The sequence below is a fragment of the Eucalyptus grandis genome, chromosome 3, assembly GCF_016545825.1.
Source record: "Eucalyptus grandis isolate ANBG69807.140 chromosome 3, ASM1654582v1, whole genome shotgun sequence".
In the NCBI taxonomy this organism is placed as follows: domain Eukaryota; kingdom Viridiplantae; phylum Streptophyta; class Magnoliopsida; order Myrtales; family Myrtaceae; genus Eucalyptus; species Eucalyptus grandis.
The window spans coordinates 2423202-2439481 of record NC_052614.1 but is presented as its reverse complement, the minus strand read 5'-3'; positions in this window follow the sequence as shown (position 1 = coordinate 2439481).

Here is a 16280-nt window from a genome sequence, read left to right as displayed (position 1 = left end):
CTCTCCTTGATCTGGCGGACGCCAAAACGGGTTCTGATCTGGTTGCTACACTCTTTGTCTTTGTTTTTGCCGAGATGGGCTCCGGTTTGCTGTAGGGCTGGCTATGGCTGTCTGCACTATTCGATTCGGTTGGGGTTGCTTCTGGCGAAAGATGAAGTTATTGCGGGCCTTCCAAATGTGCCAGAGGATGGATGCGATCGTTTCCAAGTCAGGTGAGTCACCTCTGTGTTCTATTAATTTGACTAGCCACTTCTATCCGATGTACTCCACTGTTGTGATGCTTGATGTTGATTTCTGGATGTTCCCATATTTGTTGTGTCCAATGGCAAAACAAGAACAAATGTTCTGGTGTCTCAGTAGCTTGATCTTCGCATAAACTGCAGATGGGATCTTGTATAATGTGTCGATGATGGAGGTTTTCTCGAGTAGGCAAAGCATTATGATATACTTACCATAGGAAAGAACATATTTTTGGTGATGAGTTCATTTTCCATATTTCATTCCACAGTCTGCGAGGTATCTGAAAAGAGGACGACGCTTGATTTTGGTTATGATTGACTTGTTGCTTCCGTAGAATATTATAGCAGCTCTGTACCGTAAAAGAGCCGTTTTGCTTGCCTCGCTACATGAGTCTATCCTTTGTATGTTGTGGCCGAATTGGGATAGATGTAATCTCGCCACCGTATGACTATCAAAATTCTGTCTTAGGAGAAGAGTATTCCACTCATTGCTGTTCTCGAACCATTAAAATGGATTTTCTGGTTCTCCTCTAGGCGCAGTCCCCCAATGATGCGAGGCCAACCATCTATCCCTGTCGAATTTTGATATGAGTTCCATCCCCACAGACCATTGCATATGTTCTACAATTGAATCCCGTCCAATTAGTATGCTTTGCCAAGCCCATGAGGGTCAAGCACCTTTCGATGCATTCCAGAATTCTTGAAAAGGAAAATACAATCCTTTCAATACTCTACTAGACAGAGATAAAGATTGTTGCGATAGTCTCCATGCTTGTTTGCCTAGTAAGGCTTTATTGAAAGCAATAAGGTCTCGAAAACCCAAACCCCCTCATCTTTTCTGTTTTTAAGTGCTTCCCGCTTCATCCAATGAATACGAGATCTATTGTTACTAGATTTCCACCAGAATCTAGATATGTGCTGTTCAATTGTTCTACAAATTGACACTGGAATTTTGAAAATAGACATAGCATAACTGAGAATTGCTTGCACAACTGACTTGATTAAAACTTCCTTGCCCCCTTTTGATATCAACTTCTCTTTCCAGCCTTCTCGCTTGGATTGCACCCGACCCAATATCCACGCAAACATTTCCTTTTTAGATTGTCCCTAATATGAAGGTAAACCAAGATACTTGCAAGTTCTGGCTAGTAGTGGGACTCTAGGTTCTCTGGCTAAATTCTCTTGCAAGCTAATAGGACAGCTTACTAAAAAACATACCTGATTTGTTGCAATTCACTATTTGTCCTGTGGCTAAGTAGTATTCATTTATCACATTAGCTAAATTTCGGCACTCTAAGGTCTTTCCTGCTAGAAAGAAAATAGCATCATCTGTGAAAAACAAATGAGATAGGACAGGGCACCATCGGTTTAGTTTGATATCTTTAAGACTCCCCATATCCACTGCCTGGTTGATAAGCAAGGATAAGGCATTGGCCATCGGTATAAAATGGTAAGGCGATAGAGGATCTCCTTGTCTCAAACCCCGTGACGGATGAAAATAGGGTAGAGCTTCACCATTGAATTTTACACTTAAGGAGACTGTTGAAATACATTGCAATACCCAGTGAACCCATTGGCCGTGAAATCCAATTTGGAGGAGATAGTCTATGAGAAAATCCCACTCGACCTTATCGTAAGTCTTTTGCATGTCTAATTTAAGCACTGCCTAAAACAGTTTGGTCCTTTTCCGAGTTCTGATATGGTGAAGGACCTCTTGGACCACTATGATGTTGTCTTGAATTTGGCACCCACTAATGAAAGCACTCTGTTCTGGCGCTATTAGCTTCGTTAGCAAAGGCTTGAGTTGATTAGCAAGGACTTTAGAGATAATTTTGTAAATAAAGTTGCACAGACTTATTGGTCGGAACTGATCTAGCCTTTCTGGATGGGATGTTTTTGGTATCAGGGAAATGTGAGTCCTATTATATTCCGGTAGCATCACCCCTGTCCGAAAAAATTATTGTACAACCATGTAAATATCATCATGTACTATATCCCAATGAGATTGATAAAAAGCCCATTCAAACCATCGGGCCCGGTGCTTTAGCTCCGCCTAATTGAAAAACTGCAAGTCGTACTTCTTCTCTAGTAACCTCTGCTACAAGCTGCTCATTCATCTTCATTGATACTATTGGATTGCATTTAGCGATGGTGGGGCTGTAGTCTCGGTTCCCTGTTGTTGTGTATAATTGTTGGGAAAAAAGATAACGCTATCTCCTTTAGTTGTTGTTGATCTCTAACCCATCTAAGTTGATCATCCTATAGCATGCATATTCTGTTTTGCTGTCTTCGTTGAATAGTTGATGCATGAAAGAATTTCGTATTTCTATTCCCCCATGTAATCCAGTTAACCCGTGATCGCATAGCCCAGAATTGTTCCTCCTGATGCCATAACGTTTGAATTTGCTGTTTCAGATTGGTTATCAACTCCTGATCATGATTTCCATACGATGGATTTGTTAAAGATTGAAGCCGGTACTGAAGGAGACTTATCTTCTCTCTAGCATTGGCAAATTTCGAACGGCTCCATGATGAGAGGGCGAAGGAAGTATCTCGAAGCTTTTTGAGTAAGGTCACTGGACCAATCTGCCGGGAAGCCCAGGACTTAGCTACTATGTCTTGACACTCCTTATCCTGAAGCCAATAAGATTTGAAGTAAAAGGTGCATTGTTTTCTAACACGAGAAGCTTCGGTTGACAGTAGAAGAGGGCTATGGTCAGAAGCAATTGCTGGCAAAGCCAAGACTTCAGCAAAAGGGTAGGTTAGTCTCTAATCCTCTGTACATAACATTCTATCCAACCATTCTTTTTAGTATTTTCGCCATCTCGACTATTGGTCCATGTGTAGGCGCAGCCTTTGTTGCCCAGGTCCATTAAGGAGCAGTCATTGAGGAGTTCTCGAAATGACAACATGTGGTAAGGTTCAGCTAGATGCTTACCCATGTTCTCCCAAGGATACAAAATATCATTGAAATCTCCGACACACAAGCAAGGTAGACCATTCCCATTACTGATTAGTTGTAATTCTTCCCAAAACTGTTGTCTGAGATGAGTGACTGTCGGAGCGTGTAAATAGGTAAAGCGCATTACAACAGCTATATCCAAATCTGTACAGATCAAGTCAAAAAAAGCCGGAGACTTATGAACCAAGTCCATGGAAACCCTACTATTCCAAAAAATTGTTAGGCCACCAGCCAAACCTACCGGGTGTTCTATAAAACAGTTAGAGAATTTCAACGTCTTCTGCAGGTAAAGAAGCTGCCTTTCTTGGTTCTTTGTCTCCATTAGAAACAAAATGTTAAGGCTTTTCCTGGGTCACTAAGACCCTAAGAGCTCGAACTGTCAGGGGATTGCCTGAACCCTGACAGTTCCAGCTTACTAACTTCATTGTTCAAAGGGTGGCTGTTTAGGGCCAGCCACCATAGCCCAACCGAGGGATTCATGCGCCGCCATAACAGGAGTATCTTGAAGACTGGATTCATCAAGTCCTTCTTGGAGTTGAGTATGTAAGTCGTGTGAGTTATGTCTTTTAGCTTTTTTGATTGGACTCGATCTTGCACTCAAGATCGAACTTTTAGCTTTCTTTGACTTTTGAGAACTAGTTGCCAGTTCGTTGATGTGGCTCTTTCGTTGGTGTGGTAATGGCTGATCATTGTCTAGCTCGCTTCTTGAGGAATCTTCAACCAAAGGTTGCCATCGAAGGGGTGCTACAGTTGTGACTAGTTGATTACAAACAGGTGCCTCCACTATCTATTTATCTTTCCTTTTGTGTGCTTGGTCCAAAGAAGGCGATGAGTCCTGATCCTGTGTTGCAATAATCTGTGAAGGAGGTTGTGGGGTCTCTGGGATGGTCTCGCAGCTTTGTCCAGCATGTGATGAGGCTAATAAAAGGTACACCAAAAGGGGCTATGTTCCTTTACATCCGCCCGGGAGCCACGAACCATAATACATATTGTCAAGGTTTTTCATTTTACTATCATCAAAAGGAAATTCTGGACAATGCATTGCATAGTGTCCCAATTTGCCACAGGAATAGCAAAAATGGGATAATCTTTTGTATCGAAAATCTAACCATAGATTCTTCCCTTCCAATTTGACTAGAATCCCTGTTTTCAGAGGCTGTTGGAGGTCCATTTCAACACGAGCCCTTACTGCTTTATGGCTAGACCCGTCTCTATGCTCTACTTTGACTTCTAAAACCCCGCCAATATGCCTAATCGCTTTGCAAATCATGGATTCGGTGCGGTGTTCAAGAGGTAGCCCGAAGACCTGAACCCAAAATGCACAGGAAGTAAAATCATAGCAATGCAACGGTGTATTCGGGACCCATGGTTTCAAAATAACCAGATGATTGGCAAATAACCAAGGTCCATTTTCTAGAATTCTCTGTTTTACATCTTATGTTTTGAATCTGACTATATAAGTACCGTCTTCGGCTTGTGAAATTTCCATTTGATTTGTAGGCCACGCTCTCTTCATAGAATTTCGAAAAGCCTGGAAATTAAGTGTTGAAGCAGTAAGAAGTTTACCTACTAAGCTGAGTCGACATTCCTCTATTTTTTCTCTAGGAGCTGCCTCATCCCATACTTCAATCGGCTGCTCAGACCAGAGGTGACCCATTCGGCAACACAGGGTAGCAAGTCGAGCCTCCTCTTCATCATCTGGGTGGTCCATTTCGCAGAACAAGCTAAAACGACAAACTAACAAGGTAGTAGTTTTGATGATCAAACTAGCGGTCCATCAATGCAGAGAGAGGAAGACTCCTCTTAGTCAACCACCGATGTGAGGAGATAACCCGAGTGAGATCCCTGCTACTTTGGACTAAAGGGACATCCAAGACTTGAAGACTTCCGATGGGTAATTGACATGCAAGACAAAATTCGAGGGAAATAGGGATGGGAATTACCCAAGTGGGGAGGGTTTTTTTGGTGGGTGAGAATCCATATCGTGAATTGTAGGCGGAGCGAGGGGATTGAGCAGAAACAGATTTGGGGAAAGGTTGGGGGTTTCAATTGAGGAAGACGAACTACCACAAGGTAGAAAGAGCTCTCACCAGAGGGAGAGAATTGCGGAGTATAGTTATTAGGAAAATGACTTTAGATGCCTAAAGATTTATTCTTTGTTGTGGGACTAGTTGTCCTACATCCAAGCCGTGAATTGTTTTTCACTCATATTTAATCGGTGAACTCAGTGGTGCAGTGCTTTGTTTGTTTGTTTTTTTCTTTTGGTGAAAAGTAATTGTATTGAGCTTTAACCAAAATATACAAGCGAGCAGCACCAAGACTTACACTCAAAATGAAACAGAGGCATAATTAGTGGAAGGGTGCTGAAAGAAAGAAAACAGAAAAGCCAACAAAGGCACAACAACACGGCAAAGCCAAAACAACTAAGGCCACAACCAAAACAAGGACCAAGTAACAAAAGAAGGTCACCAACTAGCCAAACAATGGCAAACCACACCCAAAAGACCCCCAAAAAAGTGCGCATTTGCCCTCTACGAATAGCAACCAGCAAAGTTTTCTACGGCCGAAGCGAATTGAACCGAGGCAGCAGACCACCCAAAAGGAAGTCGACCACTCATGCCACAACCCCAGCAGTGAAAAACTCAACAACATCGAGCCATTTAGCAACAAACCGCGCCCACAAGCAGGAACACTAAGGAACGGCAGGAATAGAAGAGAAAATGCAAGAATCAATCTCCCATCTACGTTGAAGTCGCCCTGTTCCTCAAGTTATCCTCCACATTTCGAACCCTAAGGCCTTGTCTATAACAACTTTAATGAGATGATTTTTCACGACCAGGAATCGCCAAAGTATGGTCTCTAAATAAAATCTCATTCCCTGTACTTCCAAATGAGGTGGCAAAGAGCACCAAAAGAGAAGTCGGCAATGGAATGATAGAAATCCTTACCGGAAAGAAACTTCATAGCTCAAATAAGATTCTCGACCAAGCCCTATTGCGCCAAGGAGGTTGCGTCTAGCAGCCCAAAAGAAGACAAGTTTGGCTGTGATGCAACAATAAAAAAACAGATGATTGACGGAATCTGGCGTCAGTTTGCAAAAGGCATAGAGCGCCTCCCCAATCCTACCGTACGATAAGAGCAAGGTCTAGGTGGGAAGACGGTTCTTAGTAATAAGCTAGAGATTGAACTAATATCTCGGAGCCATGACATTGCTCCAAATGAAGGAGGCCCAATCAACCCGAGCCTTCTTCCTTTTGATGGAATGCCACGCTGAAGCAACCGAAATGCAGCAGCACATACAAGACATAAAGAACTTCAAGCTACCATGGATCGCCTGACTATTGGACGAAATCACTTCAAAACTCAGCAAAAAAGGGTTCTAGCCAACCCAAATCCTACCCCTATGAGAGGAGTCATAATTGGCAACTCAACTCCATCCCGACAAAAGCCTAGTAGAAATGGAACCATACAAGACTCCGGCACTTTGGTCTCCAACGAACCAATTAGACAAAGCCCATGAGAAGACACGAGTTTCCTAGCTCCAGCTTGTCTCAAAGGGTCACAAGACCTCTCACGTTCCAAAAACCTATATACATAGATATAAAATAAAACAAAAGCATAACTGAAGGTGGGAGGAAGGCCTACCTCCGCCTACTAGGTTGTTGTCTACAAAAAGTAGCTATAGAGGCAACAAGGATCGTAGAAGGAGGTGGGGCTGGATCGAGGGCCAGCAGCTTCTCTTGAATGGTCTCGACTCTTCTAGTAGAAGGAGGAGCCTTCCGGGAAGGGCCAAAAGAGAGCAAATCATCATCAGAGTTAGAAAAAAATGCCCGAGAACTCCAAGCCTTCACCAAGACCAAGCTGATTGAATGTCGAGGCATTGGGTGGGTCTTTGTTTTCCACATGAGAAAGAGAGGAGACCTCCAGTAGAGAGCTAGATCTCACCTCCATAGGGCTAGAAGGAGGGGCCACCGGCTTCAACACCCTAAGACCCCTCAAAGACTAGCGAGATGCGGGAGGAGGTAGATCTTTTTCAGAGGTGGATTCCTTGAGCTTGAGGATACTACAAACTTCGCTGGAGGAAGGCAGGCAGGAAGAAGGTCTCTCCCTCGATTGCAGAGGCTTTTTCTTTTTCCCCTTGACCAGAGTCCAACCTTGCTAGGACACCTCTGGATCTTCACCCACGACTGGAGCCGGATTGGGGATCTGGGCAAGGATAGAAGAGTCGGCATTGGGCTGATCTTGCTGTAAGACACTGCCCGAGTTGATATTAGCTGCGACATCCTGGCACCTGTGTCCGAAAGCGCCACAAAAAGGGTATTCAATGGGCTTCCATTCATACTCAATAGCAGTTGAGTGTGAAGCCCCATTCAAGGCCATGTCAACCGAAGTGCATCTCTGTTGCTTAGCATAAATCTCTACGCACACCCTAGCAAAAGAAAGCATCTTCATTTGCTCAGTGTCTTGATTGACATAGAGGTGTTTTCCAACCACACTCGTAATGCCACTAATCGCCGAGGTCGACCACAGATCAAAAGGAAGGTTCAACAACCTAATCCAGACCAAAACGAAGGTTTGCTTATCCCTTTTTAATTCCAAGAGTGGCTGCCGTTGCTATAAAATTAGGGGAACCCTAGCCACCGTGAGGGGCCCATCTTTGAGGATCCTTCGCTGGAAAGCCGGGTCTGGGATATGGAAGTAAAAGAAACCTTGGTTATCTGCCATCACCTCCACAAGCTTCGAGCCCCAAGTTTACTACAAAGCTTGTTTTGTGAGTTTGAAAGGAAATTTTTTCCCAACATAATACCCAACGAGGCACTCATGCCACTTGGGATCGATTGCCTCCAACACTTTCTCCAAGAGGTGGACAATCGGCTTGTTATCCACAAAGAAAGGGAGTGCATAGGATAGGTCGTATCCTTTCGTAGAAAGCCGCGCAACAATCACTCAAGAGCGAGTATGGGTAGTCACGAGTCACCTGGTTTATGGGCAGGGACTTGCGGTCGCATGGAGGAAGACCTTGCATGGCTCTGGCCACGCGAACGACCCTGATGGGTTGAAGCCTTTTATGGCGCATGCTGACTGTCACTCGGACTTGCAGGGCTCGACTTGAAGGAGTCGGATTGACCTGGAGGCATTGCAGAAGGGCTGACATGGGCACGGAAGGAGGGGCTTCGCGCCCTTGAGGTGTCAGCAGCTTGCTGAGCCTCATGCGGAAGTCCACCCGCACCAGTGGTTGAAGAGGCCATATCGCAAACATAGAGCGTGCAGCCCACACACTACCAGAGACAGACCATTGGAAGGAATGAGACGTACCAGGCCAAGCTTCAGTGGCCCAAAACGGGAGAGAAGGCAGGTCTAGCTAGCTCAAAATAGCCCACCAAGCGACAACAGACGCAGCAGAAACCCAAAATCGTAGGAACAGTGTGAGGAGCACTTGGCTGACTTGATATGAACTTGTAGACCAACTTAGGGAAACCGTTCGGTAAAGATGAAGAGGAAGGTCAGAGGAACCTATCCTCTAAATTTCAGCCCAAACGGACGGCTGGAACTCTGGGAATGAACAAAACACTAGACAGTGAACAGTGTCAAAGTCGCCCAGAAGAGAGAGCACCCGTGAACAGTACCAACATGGGAAACAAATGGCAAAGCTTCTTTATAAGTGCTTTGTTTCACGTGTCCAACACTAATAAATTCATTAAAGAGATTTATACTCTTCAGGAATTGAGACTGACCGATGTGTTCAATTGCATTCTCATGTAGGACAAAAAATTGTCACCTTGTTGTTGGTGTTATCATCGACAATGGAAAATATTTTAAATGTCAACAACAGATTACAGCATAGTGTTTACTGGGGTTGAGCTCATTGCGAGGATCCATGGTCTAAGGGGATGGTGTTGTATAGATGCAGTGATCTTGGTTAAGTCATTAAGCTATAGCTGTTTGGTCAAGGTCACAATGGCTGAGAACTTGGTTGGTGCTGCTGCATTTCTGTTTGTTCAAGATTTCTACTAATTTATTAATCATCATCTACTTCATGATTACATTTTCTTCTGAAGAGAGTTTGTTTTTCCCTAATGAACCAATCATGTTGTCTTTATGAAACTATGGATGGGTGGTGTGTTGCTTTTAATATGCTAAACCTTGCAGCAGTTATACATGTTGCGGTATAATCATTTCTTGTACGAAATAAATATTAAGAAGGATGGAAAACTGTTAGGAAGCTTGAAGCCCCATAGGGCAGCTGTGGCGTGTCTCAACTGGGAGGAGGATGCCCAGGTAAATAGAGTATAGATCTTTCAACTTCAACGTTGATACGACTTCTTGATCTTTATTCTTAACAGGCAATATATAACTAGTCATACCTTTCATGTTATTTCTAGTGCATTGATCACAAGTAAGTAGTTCTTGTAGTTTGATATAGTTAAATATTTCCTTTTCAAACTCAAAATTATATTTCACAGCCCAAAAGCTTTAATATGGTTTATGGAAGATTTTTTTGAAAACCTTGTGTTTGGTGTCATTGGTAACTTGCTGATTTGCTGATTGGTGACTCCCTAGCTTTGATCTTTGGTTATACTTTTTATTTCTTGCCCCAATTGGAATTATAATTCTTCATTTTTTTTTTCATAGGAAGCTTTTCTAGTAACTCTTTTGCATTTGAAGACCATACTACTCGTGTCTTCCCTCCATCTCCAACAGTTGTTGGCATCCCTGGACTAGTATTTGGAGACACCGGATTAACTGATGATGGTCAAGATTTATTTGTAGAGCTATCAAATTCTTGGAAGCAATGTTTCGATATCCTTTTTGGTGGAGATAAAGATGGGGTTTTGTGCTTCAGTATATTTGGTGTCTTTCCATTTGGAAATGTTGTAAGCCTCCTATCCACTCAAATATTTAGCATTATGGTCTATGAGATTCAGTCAATGAGTACTTCTTTCCTCGTTCGCTTCTCATACAACAGTCTTTCTTAACAAATCGATTTGATGGCAGAATGGCAGCAAAACAATAGCACTGCCTGGAAAGTATTAGGCTGGTTAAGTAAACAACCATACTAGGTGAAGTTGTGCTTGTAAAATTTGTAGTTGTTCATGGTAGGCTATATTTCACTTCTGTTGGTCACTTCATATATGATACTTCCGACTTGGATACATCACAATTATCCAAAGCTTTTGATTGTTTGGCCTAAGATTAGCCTGCCTTACAGACTTTTTGCTTTTGTTTTAGACTCTCGGTTTTCTGCTCTGCTGGTTAAGTAAACAACTATACTAGGTGAAGTTATGCTTGTAAAAGTTGTAGTTGTTCATGGCGGGCTATATTTCACTTCTGTGGGTCACTTCAGGTATGATACTTCCGACTTGGATACAAAACAATTATCCAAAACTTTTGGTTGTTTGGCCTGAGGTTAGCTTGTCTTACAGACTTTTTGCTTTTGTTTTGGGAGTTACGGGCCCCTAGAGTGCCATAACTTTGCAGAAATGGACACTTAAGTGCGCCATAGCTTACGAAAGGTACACTTAAGTGTCAAAATCAGAGCAAAGTGGATCACTTGAGTGCTAATCCGGCCAAAATCCGGCCAAATTTCGTACGCGGCATTTTCCGACAACTTCTTTTATTGAGGTGGTAAATGTTTTAAAAAAAAAAGCCCACGTGGACAACAAAAATGACGTCCTCCATTCACATTGAATGAGCTGACCTAAACGACGTTGTTAGGTTATTTTGGCTTAAGCACACCTGGTCGTCGCCGTTCCTCCCCGTCCGCGTTCACACTAGATCTCAGGCCCTTCTCTCCGTCGCCATTCACGCCTAGAGGTGGTCATTGGTTGCCGTCGTCAATCGCTGTTGTTGGTCGTCATCGCCACTCACCATCGTTGCTCATCGTCACCGCTCACCATCGTTGCTCGTCGTCACCGCTCACCATCGTTGCTCCTCCAAGTTCGGGCCCTCCTCCCCCCTCCCCTGTGATGAAATTAAAGCTCGATTATTTTATTAGGGCTAGCTCGACCCCTTCTCTCCCTCTCCTGTGATGAAATTAGGGCTCGATTATTTTATTAGGGCTGGCTCGACCCCTTCTCCCCTTTCCCTGTGATGGAATTAGGGCTCGATTATTTTATTAGGGCTAGCTCGACCCCTTCTCCCCCTCCCCTGTGATGAAATTAGGACTCGATTATTTTATTAGGGTTGGCTCGATTATTTTATTAGGGCTCCGATGGAATTTCTGTTGAAATGCGCGCGCTTTGTTTGGCTACTCCCTTGTATGGGGATGCTTGCCTCGGTCGATGATTTCTGTAATCGATGCTCGAGTGAAACGAAATATTGAATAGGGTGGAACTAGGAACTAATATGTTTGAGGGAAAAGAGATATTGAATCAGGTGGGATATGATAAATAGATTAAGGTGGAAGGTGTGAAATAATAGCCCTTAAGTTTTCTGCAAAAAACACACAACTTTGCTATCAATCTACTTTTGTTCCCTTGATTGTGATCTTTTGGTTCTTTTACTCTTCTTTCTTGATTGTTATTTCTAATCAAATAGTCAACATATATGTAGGGAATATTGAGGAGTGCAAAATTTGTTTTGATACTTTATATAAGCTCATTTACCGGCAAGGGACATATTTGGAACCACATGTAAGTACCTCCTTTTAAAGTTTATATTAGCTCTTTTGACATGTAGTATCAGTCTACTATGCAATGGATAAATTCAAGACTTGGATTTTCCTCTGAATTTCTCTTGGTTTGTGTAATGACCTCTTGACACAATATATTAATGGCCAAACATCATAGAGTAAGGTATGATTTCTCCTGGTTGGATGAGAAACAGAACTTTCACCCTATATTTTTACATCGAGCTTTCCTTAATTTTTTGTTTGTGTTTTCACGGGAAAAATAGATTTGATTAAGTTGATGTAAATTCTCTTACATCGCAGGTTTAGTTCAGCAAAAGATAGTAGACAAAATTGCTTGGGCTATGCTTGTTGTGGGGACCTCTGTTTTTTGTTAATATTTTAAGGGAAGGGAAGACAAATAATTAAAGTGGCGAACTCTTTTTTGGTTGTGATGTAGAGACATATTGTTAGTGTGGGGACCTTTGCTTAATAAAGTCCATGAGAGTGGGGGGACTCCCATGTGCAATTGTCTATTGTCCTTTGTGGATGTGGTCCCAAAAACTAATTATTCTTTTTCTTGTTCTTGGTGCAGAAATGGCTTATGACAAGGATTATGTCGCTGTCATAGTTTGCTACGGTGGGGAATTTGTGATTGGGGAGGATGAGTGGGAGTATGAGGGTGGAAATGAGGGCACCATCTTTGTCGAGATAAAAAAGGCATATTATATAGGATTTATTAGGGATATAAGGACTTATTTGCCTTGTAAAGTTCAGAAGTTGCTGTATTGTATTCCTAAGAAAGATTTAAGAGATGATTCGAAATGCTTAGAAGATGATAATGGTTTCAGGAATGTTTTATACCATTATCTTTATGGTGAAGAGGTAAAAATATATGTTGAGTATGATAGTGAAAGTGAGAACGAAGATGATGATGGAGAGAGTGCCCAATTAGGACAAACAAGAGATGGTATTCAAGGTAGTACTAACGTTAGGGTTGAAGGAGGGCAGGATAGATATGATAGACAGGAGAGGAGTGCAGATGCCGTTCACCAAAGTGATGATGACATAGGTGATGTCACAATCACTGGATTAAAGTGGGAAGTAGCTGAATCAACTGATGATGATGATGAAGGGTTACTTGCTGAAAATTTCATAAGTGATAATGACGACGAGGAGCTTGTAGAGTTAGGAAAAAAGCGAAGGGATTTTTTGATAGATAAGTTTGCAGCTTTGAAGGTCGTTGATGAAGTTCCAAACAGGGCCAAAGGCCCTACAGATGCTGGTGTTAGTGCTGCTGGCGAGAAGACTGATTATGAAGAAAGTGTTGAGAATGCTACTTCCCAGGATGAGCTTGAAGAAGATGAAGGAGCTGTATGTAGAAGGAAAAGTAAGTTTCATTTTTATGATCCATCTGTTGCCTCTCCTACTTTGTCGGTAGGTATGAAATTTCATGATGCGAAACAATTTAGAGAAGCTATATTGAAGAACTCCATTGCTGCACAGAGGAATATTGACCTCATTAGAAACACTAAGACTTTTGTAAGAGCTAGGTGCTCGCAACAAAACTGTTCATGGAAGATCTATGGATCATTTGTTAAGAGAAGTGGATCTTTCCATATTAAAGCCTACCAAGAGAAACATACTTGTTCAATTAATTTTCAAAATAAAAGGGTAACAAGTGTATGGTTGTCGAACCACTTCTTTGACTTGATTAAGCTAATGCCTCAGATTAATACTACTCAGTTCAAGATGCTGGTGAAGGAGCATGTAAGCATCAATATATCCAGGACTCAATGCAAAAGATTGAAGCAAAAGGTGATTAAAATACTCATTAGTCAATATTGCAGCGAATATGGACAGTTGTGGGATTATGCTTGGGAGTGTGGGCTGCAAAATCCTTCAAGTAGAGTGTATATAGAGGTCGTGGAGAGACCACTTCCTGATATTGAGACCAAGTTTGATAAGTTATATGTTTGCTTCGATGCATGCAAATGAGAATTTTTATCTGGTTGTCGACATATTATAGGATTGGACATGTGTTTTTTGAAGGGCTTGTGCAAGGGAGAATTGCTGGCAGCAATTGGAAGAGATGCAGATAACCAAATGTTTCCACTAGTTTGGGCTGTTGTGAAGGTAGAGAACAAGGACAATTGGTCATGGTTCCTAAAAAAATTGATGACTGATTTGGAGATAACAAATGGGGCAGGGTGGGCATTCATGAGTGACCAATAAAAGGTAATGTTTGCTTTTTGAAAAATTTGGCCAATTGTTTGCTTTTAGATATCAACATATCATTTGTTTACATTTATTTTTTTGAATTATTGTAGGGACTGGTTCCAACAATAGCTGAGGTGTTGCCTTATGCTGAACATCGACTATGTGCACGGCACATATACGCAAATTGGGCAAAGAAATTTAAAGGGGACAAGCTGCAGTCACACTTTTGGCAGCTAGCAAAGAGCACGGATATGACTGACTTTAGGATGGCAAAAAAAGAACTGCTTCAATTGACAAAAGGAAGGTTATGATGCACTATTCCAAACAGAACCGAAGTATTGGTGTAGGGCGTTTGTTAGTGAGGAATTCAAGTGCGATAACATTGATAACAACATCTGCGAATCATTCAATGGGAGGATAAGAGAGGCTAGATGCAAACCAATTATCTCGATGCTTGAAAACATATGGGTTATGGTTATGACTCGGCTGCACAGACAAAGAGATAAGGCTGCAAAGTGGACTAGGCAATGTTGTCCTAGGATTGCTAAGAAATTGGATGAGAACTTGGTTGCAAGCAGGTATTATCATCCCATTTGGAATGGAGATGAAGGATATGAGATCATGAAGGGTTCCGATAAATATGTTGTCCATTTAGATACAAGGAAGTGTTCATGTAGAGCATGGCAACTAAGTGGAATTCCTTGTGCACATGCCATATGTGTCATTGAATTGAAGGGCCACAACACAGAAGACTACATTGATGATCGGTACAAGAAACCGAGATATCTTGCTTCGTATCAATTCATGTTGCAGCCAATCGGAAGTAGCAAGTTTTAGGAGCCAACAGATTGCGAATCACCTCAACCTTTGCCAATAAAGAAGAAAATGGGAAGACCAAAGCAAAAACGAAGAATGACAGAGGGAGATGTCTCATGTTAGCGTAGGATGAATAGTATATGTGTACCGATAAAGTGCTCTTTTTGCCACATAGTAGGGCACAATACTAGACGCTGTCAATTAAGGAAGCAGCAGGAACAGTTGAGTAGGGCCGAAGGCCCTAGTGAAGGGACAGTTGGAGATGAAAGGCGAAGTGAGTCGACTGTTCTTCAGTCCACGACAATAAACTCAGTAAGTCATGACAATTGTGTTTATTTTGTTTTATGGTTGGTTACAAATATGTACATAGATATAAGTGACATATATGTAATGTTTTTGTCTTTGTCAGGTCACGGGAATGACACGTGAAGAATTGGCCGAAGCTCTTGCTGTACTTGAAACTGAAGGGCCTGTTCAAAGAACGCAAGGAAGAAGACAACCACGTGAAGGATTGGCCGAAGCCCCTACTATACCTGAAATTGAAGGGCATGTTCAAAGAAGGCAAGGTAGAAGATAGCTAGCTGCAGGATTGGCTGAAGCAACTGGAGGGCCAGTTAAGTCGACTGTTCGTCAGCAACAGCAGAGAAAAAAGTACCCGGTAAGTTCAATAATTTGAGTTTAGTTTTCCTTGACATTGTTATATGTCTTGATGTTATATTTATGATGTCATTTGTCTTTTTCTTAGATTCGAAGAAGGCAAGCTACAGCTCAACTACCAATAGATGGCCCAACTGAAGGGCCACCACAAGATCCATCACTAGAGTCACCACAAAGGCCATTAGAAGGGTCATCACAAGGGCCACCACAAAAGCCAACCGAATGTGTCACTGAAGCTGAAGGGTTAAATAGAAAAACAACCAGAAGAAAGCCAAATCAAGAGCCACCTACAAAAAGGCCATTTAGAAGATGCCTAACTGAAGAATTGGCCGAAGAAGCCCCTGCTGTAGCTGAACAGCCACAACAAGAGCCTAAGAAATCACATGCGAGAAGAAGAGCCAACCAATTACAAGTACCTGAAAGTGACGCTCCCATTCGAACAAGAGGGGCTCTTGGGAAGAGGTTAAAACAATATGGTTATGGCCTTTATACAGATGAGCGTTTTGGAATAGTTATTCTTAATGTAAGTTTTATAGGCTGCATTTAATTTAATTTATAGTGCAAACTTTTGTTGATAATTGAGTTTTCTTTTCGAAGCCTGGGAGAAGTTCAGAGGTTCTTATCTCTCAAGGCCTAACTCAAGAATCAACGGCTGCGTCAACAAAGAAGAAGACATTGACTGCGCCAACAAGAAAGAAGAGTAAGAAGAACCCAGTTGCAGGTCCATCTAAATCAGTTCAATCTACGATAGTTGCAGCTCCTTCTGAATCAGTTCAGC